We start from the raw sequence: 18,447 nt of genomic DNA, 5'->3' as shown, positions 1-18,447 counted from the left end.
ACTAGAAATATTGGTTACTGAATTAAATATTTTTAGGTAAAAAGCTTCTTAAGGTAAGGGGTAAAAAAGGTTGGAGAGGTTGTTTTTTTTATTTTGTTTTGTTTGTTGTATTGTTACACTTACATGGATTGTTTTATATTTATTTATATGTTTCAGGTCCTTTAACATTTTTTGAAGACACTGTATTAAAATCTGTGAAGGACACTCAGGTGAAAAGGATAGGCACATATTTTTGTCATTTATATACACAGTGACTTACTGACAAATGCACATACTACATACATGAGTAAATATGAAAGACCAAGACAATAATGAAAAAATAAAACTTCACATATATATATATATTTTAATAATTCACAAAACAGTCATATAGTATACTATGAAAAACAGCTCTGTAAGTACAGTCATTTTCTGGGGAATTGGTACATTAAACACATATTTCACTACACTAATCACAACTTGTGTAATAATCAGAAATGGTATTAAAAATGTTCCTGCTAAAGAAGGGAGAAGACATACAGGGAAAAAGATTTTGCTTTATACTACTATTTTTAAAATACTATAAGATGTATATTTAAAAACACATTAATAATGTTATATGGTCATCATTCAATAGTCAGGAGAGAAAATAAGAAATTTAATAATGCAAGATAATTTTATAATCATCTTTCTAATACTGGAAGTTTATACCATGGAGCAACAATTTCTTGACATATAAAATATTCACAAAGTAAGAATGAAAATACAGTTTCTTTCAAATCATAAAACATAATACCACCTTATAGAAAACAACAAAAAATGATATGGGAAATATGTCAAACAACCCTCTAATAATGAAAAAGTTTAGATTAGAAGTAGGGAAACGATATTTTTTACTTCAACTCATTATAATGTATGAGTACCAGGCAAAAGATAGTCTAAATGCTATTTTGATAGTTTGTGTAAATGAAAAAGGTGTCAAAGAAGGAAACGAGTTTTAAAGCCAAAAAAGTTGTGAAAATCGAAATCTCTAAATAAGTGCTTCCTTTAATGTTTAAATCCAGTGACATCTCTTCTGATTTTTTGACTTTTGAAACATTACTCTCCTCATTGCACCAAATGACAACATTAATTATTCTTTACATAAATACATACAAGCATGTTTCCCTAACATCTTTATAACAACTCTATGACATGAAATTAGCAAAATAATATAATGATGTATTATCCTACAAGCTTCAGTTATAATAAAATTGAAAGAGTTCACCAGCCACCTAGTTAACCTATAAGGACATTTTAAGTGATGAAGTGCTTATATATTCATTCAACAAATATTTACTTAGTTCCCATTATATATCAAGTCCTTTTCTAGGTGCTAGAGCTCTTAGTAAACAAAATAGGCCATGTACCTGCTTTAATACATCATCCATTCTTGTGTGGGAGACAGAATATACACATCAAAAATTTGTTTTAAAATACTATATATATAGATAAGTAAGTTGCAGGAGGTTTAAACAGGGCAATATGTAAAAGCTTCTCAAATTAGGTTTCTATGGAAGGTTTACCTATGGGAGTAAAATTAAAACTGAGGTCTGAAGTTGACAGTCTTGTAAAAATCAGGAGTAAAGAGCACTCCAGGCTTCTTCAGAGCCCACAGGCTGGAACCACCTTAGTCTGTTCAAGAAATAGCACAATGGCCCGGGAAGCTGTATGTGGTTGGCTGGGAAAAAGAATGGTCAGAAATGAGACCACAGAGGTAAGCAACAAGTGGACAATCTTTATAAAAGAGTGTAAGAAGTTTAGTTTTGGAGCAATCAAGCATCTGTTTAAGATACAGAATAAAGTTCCTGGGAAAAAAGAATAGAGCAGGATAGAGGAAAAATTGGGAATAGTTATGTCCACTAAATTAAAGATCAGTTATTTCAGAAAAGGTCAACTTCAAGACTAGGCAGAGAATGACTATTGATTTAAAATGTATGTATAGTAGAATCACCATTAACTGAAAAATATAATAGTGTCTATTAAATGAAAGAATCTTAGATTAAACAAATAAAAAAAAGAACATGCTCAGACTAGAATGAGAAAGCTAGGTCTACAAACATAGAAAAAGTAGGTATGAATTAGAAAAAAAAATGATTCTATAGAGTAAGATTAAGGAATACAAAACACCAGGAAGCTTAATAGAATTTGACTCTTAAATTAAAGGAAAATAGACTCTGATATGTTCTATGAACATAGAACAAGGAATATCCTGTGTCTGTATCTCAGACCCTTCTTTAAATTCACCATCTCTAAGAAAGAAATCCAGAATCATCCAGCAATGAGCCCAAAAGTGGAAGGTCTGTTACACTGTCCACATGGAGAAGGGTTATTAGAATGGAGCCAATATCTTAACTTTCATTATAAAAAATATTGTACCTGTCAAACTTAAGATATGGTATAACTTTGGAGGAAACATTTTAGTTATAAATATAAATCTTCCTGAAGCTATTATGAAATTATGTCTTCACGATAAACACCATTATAAGACTGTATTCCATTAGAACCATGGAATCTCAAGGCTGGAAGGAATCATTCAACTAGCATACTACATATTAACCCTTCGATCAACCCTGCTAAAAATCTCCTACATTTCACATGAAAAGGCAGTGATCCCTATGTCCTTAAAACACTCAATTTACTTTGAAACAGCAAGTTCTTCCTCATGTCAAGAAAGCTGATATTTATATACCTTGGCATTCTCCACTTGTCTAAATTCTATACAGGTGGGCGATGAAAAACAGATCAAGCTACTCCTACAAGGTACTTGTCTTCAGATATTTGAAGCTAGCCTTCACAACATAAATGTCCCTTTTCTTCTCCAGATGCATAAGGGACAGCATTTCCTTATAATTAGCTATAAAAATACCTCAAAATGTTGTAGCATTAACTAAAATTTGGAGGTCCCTACCCCTTATACTCCTTTCTGATCTCCATTTGAGACCACGTTTTTAAATTGTGTTATGTAAAATTGTAAGATGTCTCAAAGGCATTTGGTGCTGTAACAGAAAGTAATGATAAGGCCAACACATCTTGCTGTTTTCCCTAATCCTCCTCTGAGAGAAAAGCATTTTTATCTTCTTTAAAAACTGTAAGTCTAACAATATCTTTTTTGAAAAGGAGATAAAGAAATTGATCCCATTTACAACAGCATAAAAACAATAAAATACTTAGGAATAAATTTAAGGATGTGAAAAATGTCTCCTCTAAAAACTACAAGACATGGATAAAAGAAATTGAAGAAGACAAAAGTATACTGTGCTCATATATTGTTAAAATGTTAAGACTACCAAAAGTCATCTATATTCTCAATGCAATCTCTATGGACAGTCCAAAGACATTTTATAGAAATAGAAAAAATACTCCTAAAATTGTATTACTTATTGAATAATTAAAGAAGTCCTGAGAAAGAACAAAGCAGAAGGCGTCATACTTCCAGACTTCAGCTATACAATAAAGCTACAGCCATCAGAACTACATGGTACTGGGAAAAAAAAAAAAAAAAACCTGACAAGTAGACCAGCAAAACAGAATTAGGAGCCAAAAATGTATTCTCAACTAGTATTTGACAAGGGAGTCAAAACAACTCAATGAAGAAAAGACGGTCTGTGTAATAAATAGTGCTGGGATAATTGGATATTCACATGTAAAAAATGAAATGTAACATCACATCTTATACCACTCACAAAAATTAATTCAAAATAATTGAAGACTTAAATTAAATGTAAGACCTGAATCCATGAAACTACTAGAATAAAACATAGGAATAAAACTCCTTGACATGCATCTTAGTAATAATTTTTTGATATGTTGCCTAAAGCATGAGCAACAAAATAAACAATAAACAAGTAGGACTATGTCAAACTAAAAAGCTTATGCACAGCACAAGAAATGAAGAATGAATGAAAAGACACCCTGCTGAATGGGAACAACTATTTCCAAACCAGATATGTGACAAGGGGTTAATATTCAGAATATACAAAAATTCATGAAATCAATAGCAAAAAAAAAAAACAAATGAACAAAAGGCAAATAAAAAAGCACACAGAAAATCCACACAATGAGAAATCACCTCCTACTTGTAATAATGTTTTATCTCTTATCAAAAAGACAAGAGATAAAAAATGTTAGCATAGAAGTGGAGAAAAGGGAACCCTTGTACACTGTCAGTGGGAATGAAAATTAGTATAGCCACTATGGAAACAGTATGGATGATTCTCAAAAAAATTAAAAACAACTACATACGATCTAACAATTCCACTTCTGAAAATACATCCAAAATAGATTAAAAAAAAACCCTAACTTATAAAGATATTTGCTTGCCACATTCAAAGCAGTATTATTTACAATAGCCAAGATACAGAAAAAAACTAAGTATCCATCAATGGGTGAATGGATAAAAAAATGTATTGTATATGTAAAGTATATACAATATTGTTCAACAATGAAAAATTAGGAAACCCTACCATTTTCAGCTGCACAATTGTCTTTGAGTGCACTATGCTAAGTGAATGAGTGAGACTGAGAAAGACAAATACTGTGTGATCACACTTGTGGAAAACAAACAAACAAACGAGAAAACCCACATAGATAAGGAGAGCACACTTGTCATTACCAGAGGCTGAGGGATGAGGAGAGTAGGATCTGGAAAAAGATGGTGAAAATGTACAACTTTCCAACCGTCACATAAAATGACCAGGGATGCAATGTATAGCATGATGCCTGTAGCTAACAGCGCTGTAGAATGTACAGGAAATTTATTAGAAGGGTAAATTCTAAAGTTCTCATCACAAAAAGAATTATTTTTCTTTTTTTTTTCACTTTTACTGCGGTGATCATTTTATAATACATGTAAATGAAACTATCATGCTGTATGCCTTTAATGAATAAAGTGTCATGTCAATTATTTCTCAATAAAACTGTAAAATATTACACATCTAATTAAGACTTCAATTTTATAAAAGAGAAATTCACTATTTTTAAATATTTGAATTGCTTTAATCATTGAAAATGGTTAATATTCATCAAAAGTAATATGAGTTATCGCCATGATCAAGTTGTCCACATAAATACTTCAGATATTCTCACTACTTAAACACTTTGATTCTGCTTTCCTAGTGGGCAAGAATGCAATATGAAAATTAACATTTCAAAATCTTCAAAATGATCAAAATATTTCCCCCCATGTTTATGCATAGTCTTCAAACATCAAAGGGCATCATAGCATCACAGTTCCTGAATTTTGGTTGTGGGTGTATATGAGGTAAGAAAAAAAAGGAAAAATAAAAGCATTTAAGAGGCAAAATATTTATGATGGTAGTACCAGAGTTTTCATCTGATTTGTGGAACTAATGATTGAAATAAATATGAAAATATCTATTTGAATGGTATATACTTTCAGAAATCAATATGGATTTATAAATACTAATTTAAAAAATAGTAAATGAGCACCATTTCTAACCAATTCCAACTGTTTCTGTTTTCTTATTTCTTATATGAATGAACCACTATGTAATCCAGTCAATTATTTAGTTTCTTTTCCCAAATGTCTATTGATCATAATACTGAGCTTGGAATCTAGACAAAACAATCATCTGCAGTACTAAGATACTTCTAAGGTGAGAGGAATATTGAAAACAAAACACCACCTGAGTTAATTTATCAGTGTTACAAGTGATCTACTTTTTCACATATTAAGAATGTTTCTCAGGAGTCATTGGTTTTTGTGTTTTATGGTAATATTTTACTATATCATTTAATTAACTAGTTAGTTATGGCCTCGTAGGGTTTTAAATATACTGTATTTATTTTAAGTATATTTTATTGATTATGCTATTACAGTTGTCCCATTTTTTCTCCCCATTATCCCCCTCCACCCTGTACCCCACCATCCACCAGCATCCCTCCCCCTTAGTTCATGTCCATGTGTCATACAAGTTCTTTGGCTTCTACGTTTCCTATACTGTTCGTAACCTCCCCCTGTCTATTTTGTACCTACCACTTATGCTTCTTATTTCCTGTACCTTTTCCCTCATTCCATCCTCCTCATCTACCAGCTGATAACTGTCCATGTGATCTCCATTTTTGTGATTCTATTCCTGTTCCAGCTGTTTGCTTACTTTTTGTTTTTGTTTTTGCTTTTGTTTATGTTCAATTGTTGATAGTTCTGAGTTTGTTGTCACTTTACTGTTCATAATTTTGATCTTCCTTTTTTTAGATAAGTTCCTTTAACATTTCATATAATAAGGGCTTGCTGATGATGAACTCCTTTAACTTGACCTTATCTGGGAATCACTTTATCTGCCCTTGCATTCTAAACGATAGCTTTGCTGGATAGAGTAATCTTGAGTGTAGGTCCTTGTCTTTCGTGACTTTGAATACTTCTTTTCAGCATTATCTTGACTGTAAAGTTTCTTTTGAGAAATCAGCTGATAGTCTTATGGGAACTCTTTTGTAGGTAGCTGTCTCTTTTTCTTTCTGCTTTTAAGATTCTCTCCTTATCTTTAATCTTGTGTAAAGTAATTATGATGTCACTTGGTGTGTGCTTCCTTGGGTCCAACTGTTTTGGACCTCTCTGAGCTTCCTGGACCTCCTGTAAGTCTATTTCCATTGACAGATAGGGGAAGTTCTCCTTCATTAATTTTTCAAGTAAATTTTAAATTTCTTGTACTTCCTCTTCTCCTTCTGACACCCCTATGTTTCAGATGTTGGAACTATGACTCTGACCTACATATTCAGTTTTAACTTTCACTATTAATATCATGGATACAATACCTATCCTTCTATAAATGCCTGCCTAATCCTTTGTTCACACTACCTTCTTGGTAGGAAACCCTTTCCCCTACTTCTCAGGCTTTCCAAATATCACTCTTCCCACAATTTCCTTAAGCTATTTATTCACTATATATATATGTAAATCAGCCTCCAATATCACTATTTCCCTTTCTTTCTGTACAAAAACCTAAAATTTTATATCTACTTTTAAATAAAATTTATTTCTTCTTATATTTTAAAATGTGTTTTTTTTTATTTCTAAGATTAAGCCAATGTCATAGTTTTCTTAAATAAAAATTCATACTTTTTACTTGTTTTATCTTGTAATATTCTAGCTCATTCTTCCATACATGTTTTGGTTGGTTTATTTCTCTTTTTTTAAGATTTTATTTATTTATTTTTAGAGAGGGAGAAAGAGAGAAAGAGAGAAACATCAATGTGCAGTTGCTGGGGGCCATGGCCTACAACCCAGGCATGTGCCCTGACTGGGAATCAAACCTGCGATGCTTTGGTTCTCAGCCTGCACTCAATCCACTGAGCTACGCAGCCAGGGCTGGTTTATTTCTAATTAAAATCAAAGGTCTACAAAATAAGGCAAAGGCTCAGTAGGTTATTAAAATGCCTTTGGAAGAAGTTTCCACAAGATGGCTAAGAGATTTTGATTTAATATTATTTTCTAAAAAACTATTTTTAATGTCATTGCATCATTAATGTGATGGCTCTGAGTCTATTTTTTATACTATTCTATGATATTGCTATCTATGACTCACTGAATTGTTACAAGTATTCACTAAGCTATTGTGTGCAAAAGTATTTAGCTAACTACAAAGTACTATGTCAATGCTACAAATTATATTGAAATACAAAATGGTTGATTGATGCATAATGTTGAATCCAACTTCTGAGCCACACTGTATACATAGGGCTGTTGAAGTGAGGAAAGAAAAAAGGGAAAGACTATTGTTTAACTCTTTTCTTGTATGTAAAGGCCCTGTTTCCAATCCCATTTCCTTATGCATACCTGAAAGGCTCTACTTTTCTTCCAGCACCTTCATTTTGGCCATATAAAAAGATTACATATTTCCTAACTTCTCTCTAAGGTGTATGTGATAGCTGCTTAATTTCTTTATAGGCTGGGTTGTAATCTCTAACAAAAGTCATAAAAGTTTCAATTTAAGCACATGACTAAGGATGCCACGAGGCTAAAATTGCTACATGAAATTTCGAACAGAAAGAAAACTATGTTTCAATTCTGGGCCTTATAAGAATGTTGCTCAATAGTGATTAATTGCCCACCTGTGTATGATGAAGCAACTTTCATAGCATGCCTGGATACCATTCAATTTAACTCAACAGACTCATTCACTAGTCTGAATTGTTTCCTTAAGTATCGATATACCCTATGTGGATTATCAACTCCCCCTTCAAGATAGGTTCCTCACTCTTCTTCTGTACAATGCAGTTTGTTACAGTGACATAAAATATATTATGGTTAAGTTTTCAGTCATCACAAGACTGAACAGTCAAGTAATCAAATTTTCTAAGAATAACAGAAGAGTCAAATACTTGGTTATGAGTAAAGCTAAAATGAACCGTAATTCCTAGTGTTAAAAATAAAAGGAATAACATTGAAAAATTACTTTTAATTGGCTTGCAAGTCTGCATCTTCAAAGTCCTAAAAATAGAGGGAGGAAGTGTGGCTTATTCACTGTAATGGCTGCCTAGATTGTAATATCTCAAACATTTGTTAAAATGAGTAAGCAGAGGGTAAAGCTTCTGTTGTACACGTTTATAAATGATAATCTGCTTCTGATAAACAGTACTTTCATTGAAAATAAACAAAATTCATATTATATATCTTATTCATTGAAGAGTGGTGACTAATAGTTTTTCTTTTCTATCTAAAAATGCCTCCCTGCCTGAAAATATATTGCAAACTGATTTAACTCCATGGCAACAAAAACAAAAGTCCGAAATGTATTATTTGAAGAATACTGACTTTCTTTTAATTACCTTTCCTCCATTCCCCTCTTTAAGAATGTAAATTTTTAATGGCATAGGAAACTGTGCTTTTAGAGTATTGCAAAGTAAATCATTTCTTTAAAAAAATTATAACTATAGTTACGAAGTACTTTCCCTTAATCACACTTCCAATTATACTTGATGTGTGGGGAAATCCAGTGGATAAAAAAAAACACATTTTGACAGAATATCTGTCTTATTAGTGAGTTCTTTTTCCCTATAATTAGTTAATCATAACCGGCATCTCTGAAGATAGTTGAGAAGAATGAAAGCTTTTTATCTTTTTTTTTTCCTGGTAGCAGAGATTTTTACTCCCTTTATTCTCTCCTCAACACACAAACAAAATGAAAGCAACATGCTGGTTAACAAGAAAGCAGATATGTTAACAAGCTCACTTGTCAAAATGATCAATTACATTATGTTGGTGGTACACACAGAGTGTGATTATTATTGGATACCTACCTTTAAAAATTGGCATAGTGTTTTTTTTTTTTTTTTATCTGTGTGCAGAGGTGGGACATCAAGCCTGACTCCTCATGACAGCCTGCGACCTGTAAAACATCTGGACTACCACAGCTATTCCCACTGTCCTGAGCTATTGTGACTAAACTAAAAGGCTTCCTTTTAAGCAAATGTGTATTGTTCCCTGGAGGGGCAGCATCATACTGGCCCATTGCTTTGAATGTTACATATTATTTGTCTTCATTATTAAATCATGTGCCCTTAAGGTTTGCATGGTTTCACCAACTTCACTATCAAAGGGGGGAAAGGGTCATTGTTAAATACTCACCACCATTGTTGATTTGTAACAAGAGCTACAGGAAAGAATAGTCCTAATCTAATTGAAGTAGTGTTGAGAATTGCCACTTTCATGACAGAATTCTAACAGCTTGCAGAGAAGCAGTAATGTGTGAAAGATGACTGTTTGTTGTTTTTTTAAATAAACATAGAGGTTTTTATAAATTTATGTGATCTAATCATAACTGGATATCGGGATCTTATTTTCCTCACTTCATCTATTTTTCACTAATGCAACAAAATTGTTCTGTTTTAAATCTGAGTCCAACAAAATATTAGTCATTATAAAATGCTACTTTGATTTTGCATGTTATTTTTATCTTTTCATTTAATCAAAACAATGATTTCTCTAATTTAGCTCAATGTATTGCTCCCCTTTAACTTCACATTAAACTAATAATACCAAAGTAAGGTACATGTTTCACTCACTATTCAAGTTTTTCAAACCTGGGTGAATAGTGAACACAGGAATTTTATTGGGCTTACAGTCTAATTAAAAGCAACAGGCTTGTACTCTGAATAGCTTTTCAACACTCTTTAACATTTTTAATGTTGATCTAAGCTTAAAATCTTCATTAGTAACTCATTAAAGACTTAGTTACAGTCCAGTGGGTGAGTCCCAAATATAATGATGGAATGTGTATACAAATGTGTAGGCTCATAATTAGGGAAACTGTCACAATTGGGGATTAAGAATACACAATGAAGTCTTTGAACAACTCTATGGAGAGTAAGTGACCCCAAGATGGCGTTATATTATAAAATTTGCTTACTATCCAAGTCATTTGTTGTTGGGTTTTTTTTTTTAGTTTTAATTCCAAAAGGTATGTTTTAATGACCACATCCTCCCAGGATTACATGAGTGAGGCTTTGTGTTAGGGTTTTTCTACACATTATTTTACTTAATCCTCACACTATAACAAAATAAGCCTAATTACCCCTTTAACAAATAAGGAAACTGTGAATCAGATTGGCTAGGTTCATGCATCTTGGAAAAAATAGAATTGGAATTAGACTCCAAGGTTTCAGATCTTTCTTCTCACTCAACAGAACCATGCAAATTAGGGCTCTAACATATCTTAGATCAGACAGTACTGTAAACTTCAGGGCTTTATGTAAATATTTCTATAAATATGGACATCCTTCTCCACTCATAGTTAACTGCAGGATGTGTTCAGTATCAATATTTGGAACTCATTATTTTTACTTACTTTCCTCCTAATTTTTTCCCCAAATGGTAATGTTTCAAATAAACCCACTTGCCTGAAATAATGCAATTATGCTAGGATTCATGTCATGTAAAAGCTCATGTTTTCTTCTGATTTCTTCTCATCTTTGTCTGTAGATGCAATGTGAATAGTCACAAATATACAATAAATATGCCTGATAAAGCAACATGATGAATTTCAGAACTTTCTTAAGATGCAGTAGAAGACATCCAGTAGTTTTCCAATATTAAAGACTCAATATTTATAACAGAATTTGAGCAAAAACACAAAATAAAGAAATAAAATAAGAGGACTCCCAAAGTCTGGAAGAACAAGAATTCAGACTAGAACAAAAATAGAAACTTTTTTGCCACTATAATTAAAGCTTAGTGTTCTTTATCATTTTCTTAGAGGGTAGCGATTGTAAGCTACTAGAGGAACAGAGTAAATTACCTTGTTTTGTATATAAATCACTACTCTCCAGTTCACATATTATAGTAAAGTTTCAATCACTGACAATTACTAGTTTTTATCATTATCATAAAAATCTGAATTGATGAACTACTTTTAGGAATCAAATATGTAAGTAAAAGGGCAGGTTGAGTGAGGATAGGAAAATGGTATATGATTTCAAAGTGAATGTAAAATAGACAAGATTTAAATGGGTGAATCCAGGCAAAAAAACCTCCCTTAGAATATGCAATCTAAAGAAGTCATACACCTAGATGTATTCTAACAATAATATCCACTAGTCTTTTCTAAAAAAGGCATTTCTATAAAGAACATATAGAACTCACTAGTGAAAAACTAAAAATCAAGAAAAGATTATATAATATTTCTCCAAGTAAGATATAAGTATGGCCAATGAGCACAGGTAAAGAAGCTCAACATTATGATGCAGGGGGGAAGTGCACATCAGACCAGGGGGTAGCATCTAGACTAGGGTGGCTGAGAGAAAAAAAACAGTGAGTGCGGGTGATGATGTGGAAGACTGAGAACTCTCATGTTATTGTCAAGGATAACTGTGCAACCACTCTGGAAAACAGTTTTGCAGGTCCTCAGAAAGTTAAACATAGAGTTAAGGTGGGATTCAGCAATTCCACTCCTAGGAGTATACTGTATACAAAAGAAAAGTAAAAATATGTCTATATTAAAACTTGTAAATAAATTTTAATAACAAAATTATGCAGAATAAAGAAAAAGTGGAAATAATCTAAATTTCTATCAACTAGTAAGTACAATATGGGATATTCATAAAATATAACATCATTTGGCAAGAAAGTAGAATTAAGTGTTGATACACATTATGATATGCATAAATTTTAATTGTGTTAAGTGAAATGAACAGATAACAAAAAGTTAAAACTTTATAATCCCATTTAGGAAAAACATCCAAACAGGCAAATCCATTGATACATAAAGTACCAATACAATAGTGTTTGTCAGGGATGTAGTTGAATGGAGAGACTGGGTGTGAGTCATAATGGTATGGGGTTTCTTTTTGGAGGACTAATAATGTTTTAAAATTGATTGTGCTGATAGTTGTACAATCGTGCACACACTGAAATCTACTGAACTGTACACTTTAAAAGGGTGAGTTTTATGGTGTCAAATATATCTCAATAAAGCTGTAAAAATTCAATTTATGCACTAGCCCTGGTAGGTGAGTGGATTGAGTGCCTGCTTGTGAACCAAAGGGTCCCCAGTTGAATTCCCAGTCAGGGCACATGCCTGGGTTGCGTGAGGGCCCAGGTTCCCAGTAGGGGATGCGTGAGAGGCAACCACATATTGATGTCTCCCTCTCTCTCTCCCTTTTCCTCTTTAAATATATATATAAGTAAGATCTTTTAAGTAATTCAGTTTATGCATTAAAACATATTAGTGCCTTAGATTCCTTTTCAAAAAAGCTTTGTGATATGTTTTATAATTATCTTCTTCCTCTATCACAAGAGGACTATACTTTTCAGACTATTTCATAGGTGTGACAATGAGACTTCATTTTGTTTTGTTTTGTGTTGTTTTTGTTTTTTGTAATGGAAATGGAAACAGATATACTGTGCATTACTTCCAAGCATATCCATAAAAAAATTTTCCATCTCCACACAGCTCATTCTTCCTTCCTGTGGACAAGAATGGCAATGGCCCTCATAATGACGTTTTATGCCTCATGGCATTAGCCTAGATTTCTGAATAACTATGAGAGCAACAGAATGACACATACCTCCCACCCCTCACCCCTATACCACACACACACTGACAAGAAACACCTACATGCCTTGGAATGTTTGGCAAACAAGAAATTATTCACGGAAGCCATGATTCGTTTTGCAATCTACTGTGACTACAGCCTAGCTTATCCTATCTAATACATTGTTCAAAAATGGAGATTAATGTAGGTAGCTCAAAGAAGTCTTCCTCTGGAAGCTTCAAAATATATAATTTGAAACACGCACACACAATTGATTTGATCCCAACTTAACTACTTTTGTTCTAGACACTCAATTTTCTGAGGAGGCATTTCTATCACACTGTAACAGAAATAAATAGACTGCAGTGGTGTTTCAGAAATTTCATTTTTATAATTGATTTTTATGATCAACTGGGTGAGTGCCTTCCTATTCTTCTTTTCATTTCTATTAACTTTTCTCTTGTTTAATATTCAATATATATTTTATACAATATTTTTGTTGAATTTCTAACTAGAAAAGTTCACATTGGTATTATGAATGCATCTGTGTAAAAACCTATAGAAACTAATTTGAAATATTTGTGCATTTTGTTAACCTCAGACTTTTCATCCAGGAAAATGGTATATTGCATGTCTTCTTTTATAACCCCCACGAAAGTTTCATAGTTTTCATCTCATGGGCTCCAGACATTTCTTGCTATGATGTTTTCAAAGTCATGCATTTCATTGCTGTTTTGACTCAAATGAGCAATGAAATGAATGAGTTACTTCGTTACAGATATGTATGTATGTATGTGTAAATCACCTAGCTGAATTCAAAGTGGTCTCATCAATTCTAAGGAAGTTAGTATTTCTTGAATCTACTGAATGCATCATCATACTCCTTCAAATATTAATTATATCTTATATTTGAATATTTATCCTTATATGTTGTTTGGTTCATTATTAGAGTAGCCAAAACTTGTGGAATTCTTTTAAATAAATCACAGTAATAACTAGCAAGGCCATATTGATCATCTCCTATCATCGATATAACATAGTTATTTCAGTTAATTAATCTGAAAAGGAATCATTCTTTAACTTTACACTTCTCAAGATATTTTCTTCCAGAGGTACCACGACGTAGACAAATTTACAAACAAGCATGTTCCTTGTAGTGATATTTGTAATGGTAACATAATAATGACTTTCACTGCTGAGCCATCACCATATGGTTAGGTAAACCATGGTTTGTTCATATGAAACAATATTATAATTTTAAAAAATTCAGTGAGAGCTTAGAAATGTCTACATTTTGAGGTTAAGTCAAATGAAAGGTAAATTTTATTTCTAACAACATTACAATGTAACAAAAATATGTGCACATGGGAAAGCAGGAAAATCTAACAAACATTAATATTAAGTATATCACCGGGTCATGAGATTATTGGATTTTTGCTTTCTAATTTAAATTTCTATGAGGTGAATTACTCTTAAAATAAAGTAGGTGACTTCAGTAATGACAAAGGAATATGTGATACTGTGTTCTTGTACCTGACCAGTAAGCTACATCCTTGATTTCAGGACATTCAAATCTCGACAAACTATAATAGGCGATGACAGGCTGTTTTTGTTCAAAGTCCTGCATCTCTTACTTTTTTAAAGTCTAACTAGTATATTTCTCTTGCAAATCTTTAAGTAACCTAGCCTATTTGATGATTCTTTCATATATGATCATTTTTATTTTTCTTATAGAAAGAAAATTTTCTGTATTTAAAGAAACTAATTCTGCTCTGATTGCAATATAGGGAACATATAGATTCAATCAAATCAAAGAAACATGTCGTTACTAACAAAATTGGAAGACAAAATTACTCATAATCTATACAAAGATAAACCACCATTCTTTGAATACTAATATTTAAAAACAGAAAAAATTTGTGAAGTGATTTTTTTTCTAATTCATGTTCTGTTATTAGCTTTACCAAACCCATCAACTGATCAATTAAAAAGTAGAGAATGAACTAACTTTATTTTCAACAGGGCCTTATTCTAAACAGCCAAATTAAAACAGATCATCATATAACACATAGTCTCTATTTAGAGGACAAATCAATGAGACCCTCTCCTATTGAATTCCAATTTTTTTGACTGTTTATTAAAGAGTAACTTCCCAATCAGAATGGAGGAAATACATGCATGAAAAAGTATACCACAGCTACGATATGAAATTAGAAAAGTAAGAGCATTCTTACATTGGGATTGAAAGTAAATAGCAATGCAATAAAGAAGAAAACAGATAAGTATCTATATATATGATATATCCAAGTATTTTAAATTAATTAAACATCAAGTGCATGATTACCTTACTGCAGCCACAGTCCACCCTGTGCCCAAAAAACATTTTAAAAAGACAAGATTGTAGCCTTCCCTACCCAAAGAAGCAAAATATATAAAAACTGAATTGAAGAAAATGCTATTTTACTCCAGGTATGCATTAGTCACTCATGAGTATCACTACAATAAAAACATGTAACATGGTTTGCAAGTATGAAAGCAAAATAAAACTCTTTTCAAATTGCTAACTGCACACTGAGTGTGTAGGGAAGGTTTCTAAACCCATCTTACAAAGGAAAAGCTATCAGCCATGCGTGTTTGTGCTTTATATTGTAGTATCAGAGACTGCATCGTTAATTTACAGAACACATACATTTGAAATTCAGTCCTGTGTGTCCAATGAAGATGGTGTTGGATGTCTTGGCAGGAACCACATAGATCGTGACCATGACAAAGCATTTTCTGTATAACATATTTGACCATAAAATGGTGATATTACTGCAAACATTACAAATTACCCAGTGTGGCAGTCATTATAAACATATCAAGGATGATTAATTTCTGGAAATCACAAAATAACAAAGTGTAGCAGAGCTTAGAAGTCAACCTGGCTTTTTCACACTTAATAAAACATAACTTCATAAAAAAGAATTATATGGTAAGATGTTATATAGTAAAAGTAATTTTCTACTTTCTCAAACTTCATCTTATTAAAAGTTAAAACATATGAGTAGTATTTTAAATCACTGACACATTAAATAGCATAACTGTTAAAATAGGTTAATAATAAAATGCAAATCACATAAAAAGTACAGTACTAAATATATATGCATCTATTAATTGTTTTGTCCCTGCTAAGAACTGTTTATTGTAACTACACTGTTGAACATAATAAAAATCAGGATAGCCTATAAAGTCCATGAATGTATAAGCACACATGTAATTTTACAGCAAGAAATAGGCTTGCAGAAAAAGGAAACTTATGGTAGTTATAGAAAAAAAAATTAAAACCCTATATTCTATGCAAATATACCATAAAAATATTGTTTCCCATCACTCATAGTGAGCTCAAATGATCCTGTTTTCTGCCTTTACAATAAAGACACAATTTATAAGTACAGTTAAATTAAAATTAGATATATTTAAAATATCTAAGTACCCCAAACACCTTCTTAGCTCCAAATCCATTGTGGCTTGGGTGGAGTCACAGCCCGACCACGTCTCCTACCCAAGGCCAACACGGGACCACGGTATTCCTCCACAGTCGGTATGAGCCCTAGGTGCCCATATTACCATTGTATAGTGTTCCCCAATTCCACTATTCTCACTTGTTTCCAACAGCATCAGCAGAACCAAAAAAGTCCTTTATCTTCATGTAACAGTCATTAGTTAACAGCAAAGAACTGGCCATCTGCTTTTGCTGCTTTTCTTTACTTCTGCCAGGTCTCACTGCATGATAGATAAGGGTTTTATGGTTGTACAGGAGGAGGGCACAGTCATGGAAAACAGAAATACAGAGGCACATGGAGACATAGAATATGGACAGAAAAACACAGAACTAGAGACAATTCCTCGTTTAAAATAATTGTTTATATATGTGTATATTCATAATGTGAATGTACTGATTAATTTTGGTTTTCTATATAAAATACTAGTCTGAATTTCTAGGATGTTGTGAAGGTTATTCAATTAATGTTAATATTATTCAGAATTAATTCTTTAGCTTGGTTTCTAATTTTATCCATGTAAAGATCGTGCAAAAATGCATCATATACTACTATTTATATATTACTACCACTGATAATTATATACTAGTATCACTGATAATTATACATTATAATTATATTTTTATATACTGACCATTATATACTAAACTTTACAGTATCTACTAAGCTTTGATACATATTGGTTTAATAATAATTTTGTTCAGAGAGTAGTATTTAGAAATTTCTGGCATAACTTGAATGCTGAAGTTTAAGTAGAAAAAGATTCTTTCAATTCTCAGGGCAAGAATAAGGACAATTATTCATTTTCCTTATCAAAGTCTCTGAGGTTTAGCTCTATTTCAAGATAGTTAAGAGTAGAAAAATCAAATACAAGGAAGATTTACCAAATGCCAAGCACTGTATTAGCAGCTATATGTAGTATATTATTCTACCCATTCTTAAAATAACTCTGCATGTAATATATATATATATATATATATGTATGTATGTGTATATATGTATGCATGTATGTATGTATATATGTAAATACAGTAGATGAAAAGCAGGCTTATGAACTTTAAAATTACTGTAAGCTCCTGGGGGAAAGAATTAAAAATATTTTTCATGGCCATATTTTTAGCAGCTAGCACAGATTTATGACTCACAGTGGGTGAACCGGTATTAGTAACTAGTTTACCTAGTGAAAGGGTTACAGTGCTAGCAGGTGGCATAGTTGGAATTTTATCTCAGGTTTGTCAGACTTCAAAGCTCAGTCTGTTTGCGCCCACATGATGGAAGGGGTGGGTGATCTGGACTCCTGCCTCACCTCTCCCAAATGACCAGAAGAGTTGTTACAGGATTTTCTGTTGGGAAGAATGGCCTTGATAGGAATTTATTATCTACTGGCAGTCAGACTGAAGCTCACAAAACCCCTTGATTTTAAATCCCCTCTGAATCCCTTAATAGCTGTGTAATATTAGTCAAGTTTACCACTCAATAATTCAATATTTTTACCATAAAAAGTTAATGATAAAGACTATAATAATAAATGTTGAAACCATAAGAATGTTGTGTGAATTAATTGTACCAATGCATCTAAAGTGCATGGCTATAAAATCATCATTATTTACTCAAGAGAAAATTATAGCTACTTAGGTCATACCCAAAAGTTAGTTGTCTATGGTCAGGAGGGTAATAAAGCCGGCATCACAACACTAGCCAAGGAGATGTTATCAGGAGATTTTTGGAAACAAGTGTACTTCTACAATTGTGACAATCATTTTAATTCAATCATCTATGGTTTTAAGTTATGCAGTATTTCTGTAAGCCAGGATTGGTGGAGACTCTAAAAATATCATCTGAATAGATTTCAGCATTGGTGAAAGGTTAATGTATTCCTCTGCTTATGAGTAAGCTG

At 32.3% G+C, this 18,447-nt stretch overlaps 1 protein-coding gene across 24 annotated transcripts in view; it reads right to left on the bottom strand.

Moving 5' to 3' along the window:
• The window catches only part of ADGRL3 (adhesion G protein-coupled receptor L3), a 755,368-nt gene that overhangs the window by 465,010 nt on the left and 271,911 nt on the right, over window positions 1-18,447 (bottom strand). The window lies entirely within an intron of this gene.

This window comes from Phyllostomus discolor, chromosome 1 (genome assembly GCF_004126475.2).
Source record: "Phyllostomus discolor isolate MPI-MPIP mPhyDis1 chromosome 1, mPhyDis1.pri.v3, whole genome shotgun sequence".
Taxonomy (NCBI): Eukaryota; Metazoa; Chordata; class Mammalia; order Chiroptera; family Phyllostomidae; genus Phyllostomus; species Phyllostomus discolor.
Note: the sequence above shows the minus strand (reverse complement) of the source record. Positions and strands in the feature narration are given on the sequence as shown.